The sequence below is a fragment of the Gossypium hirsutum genome, chromosome A11 (genome assembly GCF_007990345.1).
Source record: "Gossypium hirsutum isolate 1008001.06 chromosome A11, Gossypium_hirsutum_v2.1, whole genome shotgun sequence".
Classification (NCBI taxonomy): Eukaryota; Viridiplantae; Streptophyta; class Magnoliopsida; order Malvales; family Malvaceae; genus Gossypium; species Gossypium hirsutum.
This window is the reverse complement of record NC_053434.1, coordinates 74,648,689-74,671,001: the sequence shown is the minus strand read 5'-3', so window position 1 is coordinate 74,671,001 and position 22,313 is coordinate 74,648,689. Positions and strand designations below refer to the sequence as shown.

At 37.4% G+C, this 22,313-nt stretch overlaps 1 non-coding gene across 1 annotated transcript; it reads left to right on the top strand.

Annotated features, from left to right (window-relative positions):
• The first annotated feature begins 11,047 nt into the window (after positions 1-11,047).
• On the top strand, positions 11,048-11,154 carry LOC121210653 (small nucleolar RNA R71). The gene has a single exon (XR_005905767.1). It is a non-coding gene; the product is annotated as a small nucleolar RNA R71 (small nucleolar RNA).
• The last annotated feature ends 11,159 nt before the right edge of the window (positions 11,155-22,313 follow it).

The following is a 22,313-nucleotide window of genomic DNA, read 5'->3' as shown; positions in this document are numbered from 1 at the left end:
TCGTGTAAAATACATACACAAGTAGTCATATGCAAAACTTACTCACTTTCCTCCTTACTAAACATACAATGTAAAGGAAGCTCATATGTCGTAATTCTCATTTAGGAACCTATACCACTCACCACATGGTCATAAGTTCTCTCATTTAGATATAAACCATAAATCTCCCATTGAACCATTTGGAATACTACAGGATATTCAATAGCCCCAAACATGGAATAAGACGTCGATGCCATGTCCTAGAAATGGTCTTACACTGGCTAGCACATCAAAGTCGATGCCATTTCCTAGACAGGTCTTACACTAAATTTCATATATCGAGGCCCAAGCCATGTCCCAAACAGGTCTTACACTGGCTCTCATCTATCGATGTCAATGCCATGTCCCAGACAGGTCTTACACTGACACACAACAAGCTGACGCCATGTCCCAAATAGGTCTTACACTAGTTTGGATATCTCGAGGTTGATGCATGTCCCAGACATGTCTTACACTAGCTCTCACCTCAAAGCCGATGCATGTGATGTGATGTGAATCGTGATAAGTTTTATAATTTATGAATGTCCATTTTTGAAAACTAACTATTACCACGACAAAGGCAAGGCGCACCTTATCGAACATTAGTATAACTTATGGCAAGACCGGGATGTCAAACCCAAAGGAACTAAGAGTGCTAGTATTAACTTTCTTTTAATTATCTAGCCTAAAAATAAAGGGGTTTGTTTTATCTAAACTAATTACTAAACTAAGAATGCACAGAACGTAAATTGGGGAAATAACTTTTGGGAAAACTGAATGATTTGGACAATACCCAAGGGAAAAATCCACCTAGACTTCACTTGTTATTGACTCTGAATCAGACGATTTATTCACTTGACTTGATCCGTAGAAATCCCTAAGTTATATTATTATCTCTCTCGAAACTAACAACATCTAACCCTAGGTTGATTAATTGAAATCTCTTTCTAATTAAAACCCTTAGTGTTGCATTAACTCAATCTATGGATTCTTTTATTTGGTTTCACCCTAATCCGGCAAAATAATGTCACCCTATGTCTAGGCGTGCAATCAACTCCGCTCAATTATGCTAGATCTACTCTTAGACAGGGACTTTTGCTCCTCTGAATAAGCACATCGATACTTGAATCAATATCCTAGAATATTAAAACAAGAATTAAGAACACATAATTAAGAACAAATCAAATATTTATCATATAATTTAGAAAATAATAACATGATCCGTCTTAGGTTTTATTCCCTTTAGGTATTTAGGGGATTTAGTTCATAAGTGTAAAGGAAAACATTTTAAAAGAATAATGATAACAAAACATAAAAAAAACCCAAAAACTCATGAAGGAAATTGAAGGGAGATCTTCAGTCTTGAAGGATAATCTGGTTTCTGAGATGGATCAATCGGCTTTCTTCGAGTAATTTCTTGCCTCCTACTCTGTGCGTCTTTTCTAGGTACCTCCTGGGGTGTTTATATAGGCTTTAGAAGGCTTCAAAACCCTCAAGAGTGGCCTTTTCCAAATAGGACTAGACTTGGGTTCCACAGGGGCATGCCCGTGTGACACGCCCGTGTGCAAGTGCTTCAACCAGTGTTCGAGTCTGTTGAATAGACACAGCCATGTGGTCTATCAGTGTAAGGAAGTCTAGGCCATGTTGATTTCCCACATTGACCCATTTTCTCCGTTTTTGGCCAGTTTCTCGCTCTTTTTACTCTCTTATGCTCACCTAAGTATAAAACATGAAATTAAAGGATTAGAAGTATCAAATTCACCAAATCTAAGGATAATTCATCCAAAAATATGCTAAGCATGGGATAAAAATATGTATAAATTACGGTTTATTAAATACCCCCACACTTAAGCATTTGCTTGTCCTCAAGCAAAATCCTCAACTCACAATCAAAATAAAATCTTTTCAACTTATAATTCTCATCAATAGTATCTCAAAATAATACATATGTAATCATACATTGAAAATTCAACTCGAAGAACATCAAAGTTTCAAACGTTCCAAGTTGAGCATTTTATCATGAAAACATAGGTGTCTCCCTTCATCTAAGTAATCACCTTTGATTCAAAATATCATAGAGTTTCACATCCTTACTAAAGATTCACTCAAATCAGTCGAGGTGTTTAAGGACAAGAAATTTAGCACTCAACAGTCAATATGAAAAGTTATTACCATAGGGTTGCGTGAAAATCAAATCTCCACCACATATATTGAGATGATACATCAATCAAAAGGTCTTTAGAGGGTTGTAACGTGGCTTTGGTTAGGGGGTGTGGTTACAAACTGAAAAAGAAGGTTAGAATCGAGATTGAATTGAAAAATTACCTAACTAGAAAAATACTACAACTGACAAATTATATTCCTAATTAGAAGATCCTATAATTGAGCTTTTCTTCATGGAATAAGGAATTAAATAGTTAAGCTCAAAAACAAAGAATTACTACTAATATGTATGTAAGTTTTTTTTTATTTTTTTAAGATCAAATAAAAAATAACATAGAACTTTACTAATTATCAAAAATAAAACATAGCTAAGCAATTTATTCAAATCAAATCTCGACAAAAATAGGGATCAAATTAATTTAGGGGATTTCAACATAATGGGTTATGGGTTAATATTGAGGTCAGATCAATGAATGGGTTGTGGGGCTCAAGGGGGTTCACTAAGGGTTAATTATTAAGGTAGGCTTTTATGGAATGAGTGGGTTAAACCTAACTGCCTTTATCATCTCGACATATCAAATCAAATGGTGTGGTCTTGACATGCATAATTGAAGCAAGTTCTAGAATAACAAATCAATATTGACGCACTCATAGCAACAATAAAAGTGAGCATGAAAGAAATAATAAATGCTCTAAAGGCTTAAGATCTCACAAAAATATGGCTTTTTTATGTTAATCCTGTGAATTTCAACTCAAGATAATACCTAAACTTGGGGAAACAACCTAAAATTTTTTATTCTCAAAAATCAACTTTTCGTGCTTAATTCTCTAATTCCTCAAAGTTTAAACAATCAACATAAATGCCTATGTTTTAATTCAAGACATCAATAAAAATCACAAGTTAATCAAAATTTATTCTAATAATGATATGAGAACATTATTTGAGAACAAGACAAATTTCATTGATTTTTTCTGATAATGATATGAATAACCCCCCACACTTAAGATGTACACTATCCTTAATGTACAAAGATAGATTTACTGAAAAATATAGATATAATAGAGGGAGAGAAGTGAAACTTCCTAAATTTGTGGATGAATTCCTTGAATTGGAGTTATGGAGAATAATCGGCCAAGGCAATGATGAGAGTGGATGAGGATACTCTAGTGGTGGTAGAGGTTCGTTAGTCCAGAAGTCTTGCTCCAAAATAATATTATATCTGGTGGTAGCTATGGTCGTGGTTGAGCAGGACATGGTAGTTGTGGAGAACCTTTTCCAGTGGAGTTGCAAATTCCTAAGCAATAGTGAGCTTTGGAGCTCTTTATAACTACAATAAAATCACTAAATCTTTAGGAAATATAAAGAAGCACAATTACTCACAAAGAAATAGCAGAAAACATAAATTATCTAATATTAATTATAAAACCTAAAAATGAAATAGTATTAAAGGGAAGTAAAACAAAAAGTACTTTAAAGATATAAATAAAGATAAAAGTAAAAATAGAAATAATAAATAAAAAGTCTTTAAAAATCTTTATCGCCAGATGGTTCGCGAGGTGGGGGTGGTGATGAGATGTGAAGGTGTTGACAAATCTAATGTAAGGTAGCATCAATGTGATCAAAGCGCTGAAAACAATGCTGCTCGAATCTAGTGAGACGCTCAGAGATGTTAGAAAGTGAAGTCACCGCGTGAAATGGACAACGAATAGGTGGTGGCTGAGAGGCTGGATCCTCGTGAGGTGGAGGGACATTATCAGTAATGTCCTCTGCGTCCTCCTGCTCGGCTGACTGGACTAGGCAATACTAGGGAGGATCAGATCCACGTTGTCGCTTGATCATCCTCATATGTAGCATTCTTAAGATGCCTTGTGGGGACATCTGACTAATGAGGGTGAGGGAGGATGCTTGCGCCGTTGTGTTGAGGAGACCGAAGTACCGTGCCTGGCGAGTCACATAAAGGCCTATAGAAATGACTCCCTTTCTGTACCGCTCTCTCTGATGGCGAATGGTGAGGGCGATAAAATAGGTGAGGTCAAACACGTGTCTATTCGCCTTATCCATAAAAAGTAGGCGTCATTAGTGTTGTTGACGCCGGTACTCTCTCGTCACCCTGTCAAGCTGTGGGCTAGGATGGCATGTAAATATATCAGGGATGGGGTGAGAGCTGATGCCTTGGAGCGACTAGGGTCATAAGTGGCCGAAGCAGGAATGAGGGCCCTCTAGAAGTTTGAAGGAGAGTAGTGGGTGTGGCGATGGAGGCTGGTGAAGTCATCGTCATCCATGAAATCCTCTGTATATAGTCCCAGTACGACTCTGAACTCAGGTACGCTCAATTGGCAGATTAAACCACCAAGACGGAACTGGACCATTCTAGGATTGTCGAACTCTGTCATAACGACTTGAAAGTGGAAGGTTGAACAGAGTTCGAGTGTGAGCTTGAGGTACGTCAGCTCAATGATTTTGAAGAAGAGCCCCCACGGGTCAGTCATTAGGAGAGCCCAAACTGTGTCAGCCAATTGGATCTGCTCTAAAGCGGTCTAGTCGATGCAACGACCCACACCTATGGGTCGGGCCCGTAATATCTAGAAAAGTTCCTCCTGTGGTCCTTGTGGAAATTGGAGGAATGGGTGCCTGATCTCGGTAGTGGGACCTGAGGAGGATGTTGCTCCTTTTCATTTCTTTGAGGCAGGAACGACAGTCTTCTTGCCTTTTTGGTTCGTCATGATATATCTGCAAGAAAAACTACTAGTATAGCTTAACAAATAGAAAAGATAGCATATACCAACAACTTACCAATTCAACACTAACAAATTCAACCAAAAAAAAACTACTAACACTAACAAGACTAAAAACAATCAAATAGAGATTTTATGGCATAGTATGACTAGATTTTAACATAGAATAGATTGAAATAGCTAATAATGTAATAGAAGGTTTCTAAATACGTGAAATAAATCCTAAGAATAAGGATGATAAAAAATTTGGTAGCAAAATAATAGGGTAAAAATCATGTTAGTAAGCATCAAAAGAAAGTAAAAGAGAAGAGAAAACCGTTAGAAGAGGACCGGCAGTCGGAGGAACAACGACGTAAAGGTTGGGTGCAGTTGGGGTCGGCCACGGGCATGGGTGGTGGGGCCTTGTGGGTCACACAATGGGAGAAGAGGAGAGAGGGGAAAGAAAGTGGAGAAAAAGGGAGAAGAGAAGAAGGCTAGGGGTGGCCGGTCGGCTATGGGGAAGAGGATTTCGGTGGCTAGGCTTAGGTTTTGGGGAAGGGGATGATGAATAGTGAAGGGTTTATATAGATTTTGGGGCACACGGGCGTGCCCTTATTTTAGCCCGTGTGTTTTGTGATTTTTAAATTTGGGGCGCGTTCTGAAATTCAGCCACGCTCGTGTTCGTTGGGTGTATTGGTGTACACGGCCGTGTCCTGCTTGTTCGCTTCTCTCACTCCCGTGTATGGATGCAAACGCCCGTGTTAATTTCACAGTCTCGAACATGCGACACGCCCGTGTTAATTGCTCAGTTTCAACCACGGCTTCTAGACACGGGCATGTCACCCGCCCGTGTTGTTTTGGCAGAATTGCCGACGGCCATGTCACACGGCCGTGGTGACTTTTCGAATCCCGTGTTGGGAAAAATTTTGCTCTATTTTCAAACGGCCATATCGCACAGCCGTGTTGCCTCCCGTGGTATGGGCACGGTCTAAGGCACGCTCGTGTGCCCGGTCGTGTGGATTTGGACAACCTGTGTTCAAGGACTCAGTTAGTGAATTAGATGTTAAAAACTAAAATTCAAAGAAGTTAACACTATTAGTGCTCGGGTTACCTCCCGAAAAACTCTTATTTAGAGTCTAAGCTCAACTTTCCTCTCTTGTTGGGTGGTCATGGTGGTGCGAGGAGTTTACAATCCTCCTTCCTGCTATCAATCTCATCAAAATAAGGTTTTGGACGAGTACTATTTACTTTAAAAGTGTTGAATTTGGGATGAATTACCTCGACTGTAACATACGAAAAAATGCTAAGTACCGTAAGAGGGATTGCTCCATTAGGTTTAGAAGTGGCAATACGAGGGTCTGCTGCATCTAATAGTACTTTGTCTCCAACCTTAAGTTGGTTTGGTGAAACATTGAGCCCATCATGACATGGTTTTGGTCTATTGTGTGCTCTTGGTTTCTGTGTCCGCTGTTTATCTAGTTCCTCAATTTTTAGCCTTCGTTCTTCATAGATGGGTCCTTTGTTGTTACTCGAACAAGGCTCATGTATGCTTTTTGAGCGTGTTTCCTGCAAAGAAGGTTGCACCACATGATCAGTATTAGTAAAATTTCGAGCTTGAAGAGTGATTGTTTCATCACACACACGAAAGGTGGGTTCACCTGTACTAACATCAATTATAGTTCTAGCAGTTGCTTAAAAGGGCCTTCCTAAAATTAAAGGTACGTCACTATCCTCTTCTATGTCTAGAACAACAAAATCGATTGGGAATATAAATTTGTCAGTTTTAATGAGTACATCTTGTAACACCCCAAACCCAGCCCCAACGTTATGGCCGAATCTGACGTGCCACATTGGAGTTGAAACCCACATTCCGTTTTAGTGTTTTAAAAACCATATATTTTGTTGAGTTAACAAGGTGTATGGAAGCTGGGCACCAGGTAGGTATCCGAGATAGAGGAGGTGAGCCATGAAGGCTGCTTAAGTACCAAGCTCTTTGATTGGATCCAATCCTAGACATGCCCACAACCATAGCCACACTTTGTTATATCGAGTTTAAATTTGTTTAAGTGAACAACTTTGATAAATCAATTAATCGTGGTGTTGAACTCTTTTGAAAACAAGTATCGTTTTGAAAACACGTCCTAAGTCTAGCCCATTTGAATAATTATCAACCAAGTTTGAAGTTATTAAAATTAAAATAATCCTGAAAAGAAATAAAAGGAAAGTTAAAATGGCCTTATTACAACCCAAAAATAAATAGTAATTAAAGGGAAACTAATGAAAACCAACGCTTATTTAAAAGTCCAAAGACAATCACCGTGGCTACTCTGAATCCCCTCCGGCCCAAGTCCCCACGTTAAGGCTCACCTGCAAGGTTAAGGAAAGGGGGTGAGTTTGGAAACTCAGTGTGCAACAAGCCCCTTTTAGAGCCCAAAACAATAACAGCCTGTTGGGTCTAAGCCCAAAACCAATCTCAAACATGTACTAGGCCATAGCCCTTTTCATATTTCATAATTCATAACACTGGGCCGAAGCCTTTTCATATTTCATATTACTGGGCCGAAGCCTTTACTGTAAACGGTACGGCCCAAAGGCTCATTTTTATGTTACATGTAATGTCAATGAAAGAATGCAACCCATTTGGGGAGGCTACTCAACCCACCATCCGCTACTCTCCACCCGTACCAACCAACACACCATGTGGGGATTAACTCGACCCACCCCGCCATAACTCTCCACTGGCAGCATAGCTGCTTTATCATATAACTGGAGGCCTAGCCTCTTTTAATAACTGGGGCAAAGCCCTTTTTTAATAACTGGGGCATAAGCCCTTTTATAACTGGGGCATAAGCCCTTTTAATAATTGAGGCATAAGCCATTTTAATAACTGGGGCATAAGCCCTTTTAATAACTGGGGCATAAGCCCTTTTAATAACTGGGGCATAAGCCCTTTTGCACTTCCTCCATCCATATAAAAACCCAACCCAATGCATTTATGAACATCTCGTGTGCATATCATACATATCATGTGCATATCATACATGTCATGTGCATATCATACATATCATGTTTATCAAAATCCTATGCATTAAGTTCATATATAAACCCTAGGGGTATAATGGTCATTTTTACCTAGGGAAAAATGATCATTTTCATATTATAAGGGTAATCTTGTAATTTTACCAAAAATTAGGGTTTCCATGTTCATTAACGGTTACAAACAATTCATGGGTGCAAACAGTGATTCTGGCCCATTTTTAGCGAAAACGAGTTATTGGGCCAAAAACCCCTAATGGGCCCTACTTAGCCGATTCTGTCATCTAGGCCCATTTATCCTATATTCATAACAGTATTAACAGTTTTAACATGCAATTTAACAGATTTCCATTTCCTACCAAATTTACCCAAATGGGCCCGAAAGCCTATTGGGCCCTAATTCAGCCCCTCGAGGCCCAACTTACCGTGAATGCCAAAAACACGTCCTTACCGTTTCCATTATTCCTGATCATCATCTCATCGATTCTAACTAACTAGTGAGCGTTCGCTTGCTCACAAGTCCTCGAAATGCCAGAATTTCGGCATTTCGGCTTTTCGGCATTTATCGCTTTAAGCTATGAAAAGGGTTCGTTACACACCTGTTTGGCGATATTCCTCGACGAGATCTCCTACACAATTTCTCCTATAATCCATCGTTAATAATCAGCTTCCCATAATTAAACCAAACCTCAAATCATCTAATACTAATACTTACACATTCGGCCACCATCCATAATGGCCTTAGGAATCTTACCTTTGTCGCGATTGATGACTAGGTCTAGCCACTCCGGTAATCCAAGCTACTCCAAGTCGACACTACACCTTGCTGCTCCTTCAATAAATAAACCAAAAATATTAAAAGAAGACCCCATAAGGCCTACACCTACATTCGGCCACCTCCCTAAACTAGAGGGGTTTCAGCTTTTGGCCATAGCTACACTAGGAATTGTTTAGAGTTTGAACACTTACCACAGTCTTCCTCCTCTTGAATCCGGATGCCTAAAAGGTAAAGGAATTGAACGCCAACTATTGAAAAGGAAAGAAAAGGTTACTGGTCACAAAGATCGGCACCCACCTATCTTCACTGATTTCGGCTTTTTACGGTATTTCGGCAGAAGTAGAGATTAAAGAAAGAAATAATAAATGAGTAGAGGAAAGTAATAGGCTGGATTTTGAAAAAGAAAAGGGAGAAAAGATGAGAGGAAGGATGATAGATTCGGCTAGGGAAGAAAAAGAAGAGAAAAAAACTAAAACAAAGGAGAAAACGGCACAGCTAAGACCCTAATGCCGAAATTACTAACCTAATACCCTTCTGCCGAATTCCCCTCACTAACCTCTTCCAAACGGCTAAGCTCTATCCTTCTCTCAAATCCCTAAAATCTCTCCCCTTATCCCTCCTTAATCCATGCGTTTGACTTGATCCAACTCTCCTCTTACAGAATCCACTTAGGTTCCAACACTTACCCTTCCTGCACATAAAAATAAATACTCTTATTTGCCAACACAGGGAATCGATCCCAAGTCTTCCCTTATGCTCCACACGCCACCTTTTTAGGAGCTTAGTGGCGTCACCCTTGCCACTCTACCAAAGCTCTTTTTGTGATACACTTTACCCACAACTTAATATAAGGGCACCTAGCCAGAACCCCTAACTCCTAAGTCCAAAATTTAAAAATTCAACCGGGTTTTGGCTAACTCATAAGCCTTCCATAAGCCCATTTACACACCCAAATTATGAATTCCATAATCACATACCAAATTTTAGAAAATTACTTAAAATATCAGGAATCGCGAAAAACCCGAAAATCAGGATGTTACACATCTTCAATAATGCCCCTAGGAAATCTAATTGTTTTATCTGCTAACTGAATGCTCATCCTAGTTTGTTTGGGTTTCCCAAGACCTAGTTGTTTAAACATTTTATAGGGCATGACATTAATACTAGCCCCTAAATCAGCCAAAGCATTACTAACATCTAAGCTACCAATTAAACAAGGAATCGTAAAACTCCCTGGATCTTTCAATTTGTTGGCGAGCTTATTCTGCAGAATGGCTGAGCAAACTGCATTCATCTCTACATGCGACGCCTCATCCAACTTCCGCTTATTTGCTAAAAGCTACTTTAAAAATTTAACTGCGTTTGGCATCTGCGAAAGAGCTTCAATAAATGGTAAGTTAATATTCAATTTCTTTAATAGTTTAAGGAGTTTACCACATTGTTCATCTGTAAGGTCTTTCCTTGTCGCATTGAGGTATGGCACCCGTGGTTTGTACTCTTTACTTACCGATTTTGCTCACTGTGGACTACCTCACCTTTACCTTTACTTACCATAATTCCTTGCCTCGGTTCAGGTTCAGGTTCAACTAACCCTTCCTTGTCTTGAATGGTAATCGCATTGAGTTGTTCCCTTGGGTTAGATTCAGTGTTACTCGGCAGGCTACCTTGTGGTCGTTCAGAAGTTAGTTTAGCAAGCTTTCGAGCCCCTAAATCAAAGCTTGTTGATTCTTAAGTGTTGTCTCAGTATTCTAAAAATGAGTTTCTGAAACTAAGATAAATTTTGTTAGCATCTCCTCAAGGTTCAGTTTCTTTTCCTGCTGGTAAGGTGGTTGTTGAAAACCCGGAGGATGTTGTGGCCTTTGATTCCTTTGACTACCCCACGAGAAGTTGGGATGGTTCCTCCAACCTGCATTATAAGTATTACTGTATAGGTTATTTTTAGGTCTAGAATTATTGTTACCCATATATTGAACTTGTTCCTCCTCGATGTTGGCATTGAAGGATTGATATTCTATGTGTACTCCTCCTTCATTTGAATCCCATCTCATTATTGAATGTACCTGAGTAGAACCGTATAAACTGTCAATATTTTTATTTAAAAGTTCTACCTGGTTAGATAGCATAGTAACCGTGTCGAGGTTGAAAACACCGGCTGCTTTTGTCAGCTTTGTTCTCATGACTTACCACTGATAGTTATTCAATGACATCTCTTCAATAAATTCGTAAGCCACTTCAGATGTTTTGTTATTGATAGTCCCACTAGCAGCTGTGTCGATAAGTTGCCTTGTTGAGGGGTTCACACCATTGTAAAACGTTTGAACCTGCAACCATAAAGGTAACCCATGGTGAGGACACCTTCTCAAGAGATCCTTGTATCTCTCCCATGCATCATAGAGTGTTTCGAGATCCTTCTGCATAAAAGAAGAGATATCATTTCTCAACTTAGCCGTTTTAGCTGGCGAAAAATATTTAAGTAAAAATTTTTTGGTCATTTGTTCCTAAGTAGTGATTAACCCTTGTGGTAACGAGTTCAACCACTATTTAGCTTTGTTCCTCAACGAAAAGGGAAATAACCAAAGGCGAATGGCATCATCAGAAACACCATTGATTTTAAAAGTGTCACAGAATTCCAGAAAATTTGCCAAATGAGTGTTTGGGTCCTCGTCCTACAAACCATCAAACTGAACAAACTATTGTATCATTTGAATCGTGTTATGTTTTAGTTCAAAATTATTTTTAGCAACAGCAGGCCTAACTATACATGACTCAGTTCCTGTTAAAGTAGGTTTAGCATAATCATACATAGTGCATGGAGTAGGATTCTAATTTACTGGATCAGCAGCAATTGCAGGAGGTAGCGGGTTTTCCTGATTTTTAGCCATCTCCTTGGTTGTGGTGAAAATATCGTCCGCTTACTCTCCCTCTGTGTATCTTAGGCTTCGCCTTATTTCTCTTCAGTTTTTGTGAGCTGTGTGATTGATCTCTCACTATCAAAAAGTAATGGTCTCAACGGGTTTCTTTTAGTCATAAACTATAAAAACCTACCAGAAGGAAAAAGAAAATTTAGTAACAAATATCAAAATAAAATTTAAATTGCAATAAAATAAATGGCTAAAGTAATAAAAATTAAGTGTTCCTAATATCTTAGTTCCTCGGCAACGATGCCAAAAACTTGATGTGGTGTGAATCGTGATAAGTTTTATAATTTATGAATGTCCGTTCTTGAAAACTAACTATTACCACGACAAAGACAAGTGCACCTTATCGAACAGTAGTATAGCTTATGGCAAGACCATGATGTCGAACCCAAAGGAACTGAGAGTACTAGTATTAACTTTCTTTTTATTATTTAGCCTAAAAATAAAGGGGTTTGCTTTATCTAAACTAATTACTAAACTAAGAATGCACAGAAAGTAAATTGGGGAAATAACTTTTGGGAAAACTGAAAGATTTGGACAATACCCAAGGGAAAAATCCACCTAGACTTCACTTATTATTGACTCTAAATTAGACAATTTATTCACTTGACTTGATCCATAGAAATCCCTAAGTTATATTATTATCTCTCTCGAGACTAACAACATCTAACCCTAGGTTGATTAAATGAAATCTCTTTCTAATTAAAACCCCTAGTGTTGCATTAACTCGATCTATGGATTCTTTTATTAGGTTTCACCCTAATCTGGCAAAATTATGTCACCCTCTGTCTAGGCGTGCAATCAACTCCGCTCAATTATGCTAGATCTACTCTTAGACAGGGACTTTTGCTCCTCTGAATAAGCACATAAATACTTGAATCAACATCCTGGAATATTAAAACAAGAATTAAGAACAAATCAAATATTTATCATATAATTTAGAAAATAATAACAAGATCCATCTTAGGTTTCATTCCCCTTAGGAATTTAGGGGATTTAGATCATAAGTGTAAAAGAAAACATCTCAGAAGAATAATGATAACAAAACATAAAGAAAACCAAAAAAATCCTGAAGGAAATTGAAGGGAGCTCTTCAGTCTCAAAAATAATCCAGCTTCTGAGATGGATCAATCGACTTTCTTCGAGTAATTCCTTTCCTCCTACTCCATGCGTCTTTTCTAGGTAACTCCTAGGGTGTTTATATAGGCTTTAGAAGGCTTCAAAACCCTCAAGAGTGGCCTTTTCTGAATAGGACTAGACTTAGGTTCGACAGGGACATGCCCGTGTGCAAGTGCTTCAACCCGTGTTCGAGTCTGTTGAATAGACACAAGCGTGTGGTCTACCCGTGTAAGGAAGTCTAGGTCGTGTTGATTCCCCACGTTGACCCATTTTCTCTGTTTTTGGGCTGTTTCTCGCTCTTTTTACTCTTCTATGCTCACCTAAGTATAAAACATGAAATTAAACGATTAGGAGTATCGAATTCACCAAATCTAAGGATAATTCATCCAAAAATATGCTAAGCATGGGATACAAATATGTATAAATTACAGTTTATCAGCATGTCCTAGACATGTCTTACACTGGCACACGTATCACCCATTGTCATGGCATGAATACCCAATTCTATTCCTAATGATCAACCGAGAGTCTTTATTACATTAATTTCTCAACATACATACCCATATTTGCAAACAAAACAATTTATACAATATCAATTCAATCACACATCATAACAATATAGTTGCATTATTAACATAACTTACCTTGGATTACAAAATGTAGGCGACTAGTCAGTTTTAATCTACTTGCTTGGTCTTCTCTCGGTCTAGGTTCAGATTTTGTATTTCTTGATCTAAAATAATAAAAATTCATCCATTTAATCACTAGATAAATTTATACAATCAAAACTTCACATTTTTGGCAAAATGACCATTTTGCCCCTAAACTTTCACAAATGACCATTTTACCCTTAGGCTCGAAAATTGATATTTACTGAATTTCATCATGCCTTAAGCCTATGTGAACCCTTTTTACTCTTATAACAACCCAAAATTTCCATTATTTTTCCACATTACAATCTATTTTACGAGTTTTGCAAAATAGTCCTATTAGGGTTTTCATGAGAAGTTCTTTCACAAAAGTTGTTTATTTCACAACCATAACTCAGATTCTTCCATAAAATTTCATTTAAGTTATATATGCTTTCATGGCAAAACGCTAGACTCTCAACCATTTTGCAAAATAGTCCCCTCAATAGATAACTCATGCTACAAGGGTTCCAAAAGTACCAAAATCATCAAAAATAACCATCTAAATCACTTACTTGAGAGAGTAATAAATGGATGAAAGTTTCAAGCTCCCATGGCTATTTCTTGGAGGAAAAATTGGTGGAAGAAAGAAGAGTAAAAATATGACAACATTCATCTTTTTATTTTATTTCTAGACAATATTAAGTCATCAACTCACCTAACCATTTGACCAATTGATTTATCTTGTCCCTATGGCAGGCCTTGCCTATTTAAAGGGTCTATTTTCTCTTTAAAGACCTCAAATTATGGTTCTTTAGTCATTTGGTATATCTATAAGGTAAAATAAAACTTTTACCCTTTATGCAATTTAGTCCTTTTTCGCAATTAAGCTCACAAATGCTAAAATTAATTCACCAAAATTTTCATACACTTATATAATCATACTATGACACCAAAATAATAATAAAAATAATTTCTTTGTAACACCCCAAACCCGACCCAGACGTTATGGCTGAATCTGATGTGCCACATTGAAGTTAAAAACCCATGTTTCGTTTTAGTGCTTTAAAAATCGACTTTTGTTAAGCTAACAAAGTGAATGGGAGCTGGGCACCAGGTAGGAATCCATAACAGAGGAGGTGAGCCATGAAGGCTGCTTAAGTACCAAGCTCTTCTAATGGATCCAATCCTAGACATTCCCACAACCATTGCCACACTTGGTTAAATCGAGTTGTAATTTATTTAAGTTGAAATCTTTGATAAATCAGATAATCGTGGCGTGGTGTTATTTTGAAAACAATTATCATTTTGAAAACACGTCCTAAGTCTAGCCCATTTATTAACAAACAGATTAAAGTTATTAAAAATAAAATAATCCCAGAAAAATAATTAAAATGGCCTTATTACAACCCAAAACCAAACAATAATATTAATAAGATAAAACTTATAAAGAAATAAATCGGCTACTTATTGCAATTAAAAGAAATAGAAACAGTAGTGCGGCCATCTCCGAGTCCCTCGCAGCTCCAAACCATCTAAGCTTAGGGATTCCCTGCACAGTTAGAAATGGGGTGAGTTTACGAAAACTCAGTGTGTAATCCCAATAACAAACAAACAGTGAAAACACAGTATCAGTACAATCTGGGCCAAAGCCCTATTTAGTCTTGACATATACTGGGCCGAAGCCTTTCGTTTAACGGTTACTGCGCCGAAGCCTTTTCATAAATCATATCACTGGGCCGAAGCCTTTTCATAAATCATATCATTGGGCCGAAGCCTTTACTGTAAACGGTATGGCCCTTAGGCCCATTTCAATATCACATGTAATGTCAATGGATGTATGCAAGCCCATTTCAATATCACATGAAATACCAATGAATGTATGCAAGCCTATTTGGGGAGACTACTCAACCCACCATCCGCTACTCTCCACCCGTACCAACCAACACACCATTTAGGGAATAACTCAACCCACCCAACCAACACACCACTGGCAGCATAGCTGCTTTATCATATATCTGGAGGCCTAGCCTCTTTAATAACTAGGGCAAAGCCCTTTTCGGTAAACTGGGGCAAAGCCCTTTTCAATAAACTGGGGCATAAGCCTCTTTCAATAAACTGGGGCATAAGCCCTTTTCAATAAACTGGGGCATAAGCCATTTTCGGTAAACTGGGGCATAAGCCCTTTTCAAAAAAATGGGGCATAAGCCCTTTTGCACTTCCTCCATCCATATAAAAACCCAACCCAATGCAACATGTCATGTATGCAGAATTTCATGCCCATATTTGAATTAAACAATCACAGTCAAGTCATTCATATCACCAACATATATTCACAATCAAATCCGTCAACCACACAGTCCAAGTCAGTCACTTGCCCACAAGGGCAAAACAGTCATTTTTCACATTATAAGGGTATTTTCGTAATTTTACCAAATATCAGGGTTTTCCATGTTCATTACAATTATCAATATTTTCCAGTGTTTAAACAATGATCTTTAACCCACTTTATCAAATTTGGGCTTTTGGGCCCAAAACCCCTAATGGGCCCTACGAATGCTGATTTAGCCTACTTAACCCAAATTTTACAATATTACTAACCGTGCTAACGTGCAACTTTTCCAAATTCCATTGTCTATCAATTCTACCCAAATGGGTCCGAAAGCCTATTGGGCCCAATTTTAGCCCATTGAGGCCCAACTTACCATCGTGCACAAAATTGAGTTCTTACCTATTCCATCGATCCAAACACCGATCTTATCGTATTTATCACATCTATACCCAAACGCAACATTACAAGTTCCCAAAATACCAGTATTTTAGCATTTCGGCTTCTCAGCAAATATTAATCTAAGCTATTACGAGGGTTAGTACACACCAGTTACGGGTTGAAGTTGAAACGTTTCCAAAATCAATCGCCTACGATAACCACCACCTGTCACTCAAACTTAACTAATCCAATATCAATATATGTAAATCCTAAGCACATCAGTCATACGGAACATAAGGGCATATTCGTCATTTTACCATACAAGGGTATTACGGTCACTTTACCCTACAGGGGCTTTACGATCACTTTACCCTACAAGGGCTTTACGGTCTTTTTTACCTAATAGGGGTATTTTAGTCATTTCATCCTACAAGGGTGTTTTGGTAAATCTACAAACTAAAGGTATTTCAGTAATTTTGTAAACCAATGGTATTTCCATAATTTTTAGAAAGTCAAGGGTATTTTTGTAACTTTGTAAATCAGGGGTATTTTGGTAATTTTACAAATTGAGGGTATTTCGGTAATTTCACAAACTAGTGGTATTTTGGTAATTTTACAAACTAGTGGTATTTTAACAATTTTACAGACTAGGGTATTTTGGTAATTTTACTGATCGAGAGTATTTTGGTAATTTTGTAAACCAAGGGTATTTTAGTAATTTTGTAAATCGAGGGTAAAATAGTAATTCTGTAAATAAGGGTAAAATAGTAATTCTATAAATCGAGGGTAAAACAGTAATTCTATAAATCGAGGGTAAAACGGTAATTTTATAAATCGAGGGTACTTTGGTAATTTTACAATTTAAGGGCATTTCAGTAATTTGGTAAACTAAAGTATTCCAAAATAGGGAAGCCTATTCTCGGCCCAAATGGGCCCACACGCTCGTGTGGCCCTTTTAGCCCGAATCTAGCCACAGATATGAGATTCACCTAGCCTAGTCTAATATTTACTACACAATCAAACAACTTATCCAATTGGGCCCATAGGCCCATTGGGCCCACATGACCCTTTTTGGCCCATCGCGGCCCGAAGTAGACATCCTACAACTAGAGTAGCGAGAAATACACACCTGATTGGTGACTGGAGTTAATCCAAGCTCCAAGCACTCTTAGCCGACGCCCAACCCAAACAAGCACGCCATACAGCGAAAGGGATCAGCCAAGAAAGGTACCTTTACTCTCCTCATGGTTCCCTCTATTTAAAGCCAGCTTCGCATCCACTTTTATGTTAGCTTCCCGATGTGAGATCCCTCCAACATCAGAGTTTAAATTCAACACCAACTCTTGCCGCCCCCTGTTAGCAAAAGAAATGCTCCTTGCTTGCCATGGGATTCGAACCCATGCCTCCCCTCAGATACACGCTTCTTGCCACTAAGCCACAAGGCTTTTTGTGTCATATTTTATCCCCAATTAATTATAAGGTCTAAAGGCCAAAGTCCAGGTTCCCTTAAAAAACCAAAATAAATTGCAAGAGCCAAGACTTGAACCCAGGCTCCCATACAACCTTAATGACGCCACAACCATTAGACTACATGCTTCCATGTGTCATTTATTTACCACAATAATTTAAAAGGCCCTCATCCAAGCATCCAGGTTTTTTTCACTTAATACCAAAATTTTTGTTAAAGCCCAAATTTGAACCCAAGATTTCTCCAACACTTCTCAAAGCTATTAACCACTAAGGAAAACATTTAATTGTGTTATTTCATTGCACAATTAAATACCTATTTACAACCTCCTTACAGACCCGCACTCAAGGCCCAATACTTCTAGGCCCAAATTCGGGGAGTTACATTCTTGACTTTGAATTTGTGGTCTGGAAACCACTGTTCTAACTAAGCTCAAAAATTGGGATGCTACATTATCGCCTTGGGGTGCTCTTGTATTGTTTGTAAAGAAGAAAGATGGCACAATGAGAATATGTATAGACTACCGACAGCTTAACAAAGTGACGATCAAGAATTAATATCCTTTACCCAGAATAGATGATTTGTTTGATCAATTGAAAGGGGCTACTATGTTTTCAAAGATAGATTTGAGATCAGGTTATTATTAGTTGAGAGTTAAAGACTCTGACGTGTCAAAAATCGCATTTAGAATGAGGTATGGCCATTATGAATTCTTAGTTATGCCTTTTGGACTAACGAATGCACCTGCTATTTTTAGGGATTTAATGAACCGAATTTTCAAATCGTACTTAGATAGATTTTTTATTGTATTTATTGACGACATATTGATATATTCACGAGATGAAAATGAGCATGCCGAGCATTTGAGTATTGTATTGCAAACTCTGTGTGATAAGTAGTTATATGCAAAGTTCAGTAACTGTGAATTCTGGTTGCATGAGGTTGGTTTTTTGGAGCAAATTGTGTCAGCATCAGGTATTTGAGTCAATCTGAGTAAGATATCTATGATTATAGATTGGAAGCCTCCGAGAAATGTATCCGAAGTCTGTAGCTTCCTAGGACTTGCGGGTTATTATAGATGATTTGTGAAAGGATTTTCGATGATTGCAACTTCATTGACCAGATTGCTTCAGAAAGATATAAAGTTTGAATGGTCTGAGAAATGTCAGAAAAGTTTTGATCAGCTGAAAGCTCTTTTGACTAAAGCTCTAATATTAGTACAGCCAGAATCGGGTAAAGAATTTGTGATCTATAGTGATGCATCGTTGAATGGTCTGGGCTATGTTTTGATGTAGAAAGGCAAAGTCATAGCTTATGCCTCAAGATAGTTGAAGCTGCATGAAAAAAATTACCCGACGCACGATTTAGAGTTAGCAGCCATTGTGTTTGTGTTGAAGATTTGGCGTCATTATTTGTTCAGTGAGAAATTCCATATTTATTCAGATCATAAGAGTTTGAAATATTTGATGACTCAGAAAGATTTGAATTTACGACAGCGAAGATGGCTAGAATTGCTAAAAGATTACGAATTAGTGATTGACTATCATTTAGGAAAGGCAAATGTGGTTGCTGATGATGTAAACCCGGTCTCATCATGTGATAACCCAACTCTACAACATCGAGAATGGCCTAAGCTCGAGGGGCCCAAGTGTAAAATGAAGTTTGATTTCAGTTCAACGAGCTGAAATCAGCTTATTTCTAGCTCAATGAGCTCGTTTGCTCATTCATTAAGATTAATGTAGCTCGATCTAGCTCGCTTAAGCTCAACTCAGCTTCATGATAGTTTGTTGAGCTTGAGGACATGATATTTAAATTTTCATGCATATTTTAGTAGCTGGAATAAAATTATTAAGTTAGTAATTTAGTTCAGTTGGAATAAAATAGAATTTTAATGTTTTTAAATTTTGATCATTTAATTAGCTTAAATATGTTTAAGTTAGTGCATTATTTTAATGTGACATTGTTACTACATGATTTTAATGTGTGTTAGCTGAATTAATGTGCAGCTTTTATTTTGTCTTAGTTTTAACATGTTTTAAATGTGTCAGCTGAATTTAATGGATTAAAATTGTCCTAAGCTATAGCAAGTTAATTTGTCTTAGTGTGTGCATAACTTTAATGTGTCAAGAACAAGACATATTTAATTGTTTTGTCTAGCTAAACATGGCATTAAAGGTTAATTAAGCTAACCAACTGAATTAAAGTTGTCTTAAGGCTGCCAAATTTTTATGTGTCTTGAGCTGACTTAATTTGATGTGCAGGCATTCATATTGCTTGGACCAAATTTAATTGGTGCTTAATTCAGCTGACAAGCAAGCAAGGTGCGTTGGATGGCATTTAATGAGGAAGCATGCATCTTGCATGTTCATGGACGACATTTAAGAATGGAGCTACTGATTCGAGTTTTCCATGTGCCTTTTTTATGTAGTTCAAAAGGTCCTTAAGTGAATTAATACAACTGCTGCTATTTATCTTCTCCATATAACTTTCATGAAACATTAAAAGCCACTCATTTAGAACACCATCAGCCACACTTATTCACCATATACAGCTACATGATTTCTTTGACTTTCGGTGTGCCCAAGTTGAAATTATTCAGGCACCAAGACTGTACAGCTAACCGAAGCAACCAACTCATTATCATGCACTCTTTTGGCCTAATTTCTTAGAACTATACAGCTTAAATTTAATTTCCAGCTGCTGGAACTTTCAAAAAAGCTGCCAAGAAATTTCTAAGAAACTTTAGCTCATTAAGCTAAATTTAAAGTGCCTATTTAGTTCTTTTTTGTGACCATTCGGCTATTCCTTAGTTTTTAGCTATAGATATGTGTTAATTTCATTTTTTTAAAGGTTACTCAATTTTAGACTTTGTCACTTTTATCAACTTTATTGTTCTAGTGAGAATTCAATTCCCTTTATTCACTTTAGGACTAATTTGACTTATCAGGAATTCATCTCGTGGCGTCTATCTTTCCTTGTTTTCCCAAACTTATCACCTTTGTTGGTGTGGCGTTCAAAATTATACCTTTGGTTCCTATCACCCTTGATAGCTGGTCAAGGTTCTTGTTATGTTCCTAAATCAAAATTCATCTAAGTGCCATTTTTGAGACTCGGGTCAACAATCTTAATATTGTTGGTTCATTCTCTAGCCTTAGCTATTTAACCCATACACCATTCAACTATCTTAAAACCCTCTTTTGAAACCTTGTGAGCCTATTTCCTTACTTTGTTCCAGCCTTTCTTCGAACGAGACAAGACTTGCCCAATTTACGATCGGGCAACTAATACGACTCAAATCGCACCTGAGGTGAGTTCGTATCATTTGGTATCAAAGATGGTTATATTGAGGTAAGAATCGACGTTTTTGATATTCCTGGGATTGCATTTTAGCAAAAAATTAAAAAAAATCCAAAAAAAATTGGAAAAAAGGAAACAAATATATATTTGAAGTGTAAAATTCAGAAATAGTAAAAAAAGAGAATTACAAAAATATTAAAAAAATAAAAAAAGTGAAGTTGTCGTACAAGTTTTCTGCCAAAATTCCTTCATTACTTTCTAATACCAAACAACCACAACTTCATCCTCTGGTTTTTATTTTCTAGCCTACCCTTGTTCCAACAACATTTCCTACCCAAACCAAACATCATTTTTGTAAGCCGACCCCACACCGACGACCGTTAAGGCTAAGTAGTCCATTGTGAATCAAGAGAGGTGAATAGAGCAGAAAAAGGCACGAGTGTGTGGTAAGATTATTCGAGTGTGTAAAAGCCAAAATTGTAAGAATTTTTCTATTTGAGAGAAAGTGTGAGGTTTGCGTGAGTAAACACCATGTTTCGAAATACCAAAAGCAATGGTAATTATAATGATTTGTCAAACTCAACATATTAAGAATTTATTCACAAGGTGGGTCAAATGCTCCAAAGATGACTAAAACCAATACGGGAATGTTTGGAACGTATCGAAGAAAGAGCCCAAACGTATCGAAGTTCTGCAAATCAAAAAATGGAGACAAGATCATCACAGAGACACGTATCCGAAGATTATTTGAGGAGAAACTCATACTGAGACTATTATTCATCAAGGAAGTTGAGTCGGTATGAAACAAACCATGAATTTGGAACCTTTCGAGGCTACCAACAAAAAGGTAGAAATTCTTCTTCAAACGCTTCAAAGTATTCCTCTGTGGGGAAGTCCAAACGAAAAAGTGAACATGGTTCGTATGCATCCGAGTCTTCGCACATGGAAGGTCATCCGCGAAAAGATTCATATCATGATTCCTATTCAACAAGGAATTCGAGATGAAGCAAAGGAAACTTTGAGTTTGAAAAATATTATGGTGACGAACGAGAATGTGCAAGTAATTCTTCATATGCGCAAAGATATTCATCTGCAAAGATTTAATCTCGAAAAAATGATCATATTTCATACGTGGATCCTTCATGTTTGTCTCAGCGAAAAGTTTTTCATTTTGATTCTCTTAAGTTATCTCCCTCTTGTAATAAAATCAAAAATGCATGTGAGAAAGAATTTGAAAGAAAAAAAAATGAAGAAAAAGAGAGTGAAAGAGAGCAAAAAGAGAATGAGAAAAAGAAAAACGAAATTGAAAAAGAAAAAGAATTCGATCAAGAAAAGAAAATTGAAAAAGAGAGTGAGTATGAAGAAAGAAAGAAAAATGAGCAAGAAGTGAGTGTTGTTGAAAAAGAAAGTGAGTTAGAAAAAGAAACGAGTGGAAGAGATAAGAGAGAACAAGAAAAAAGTT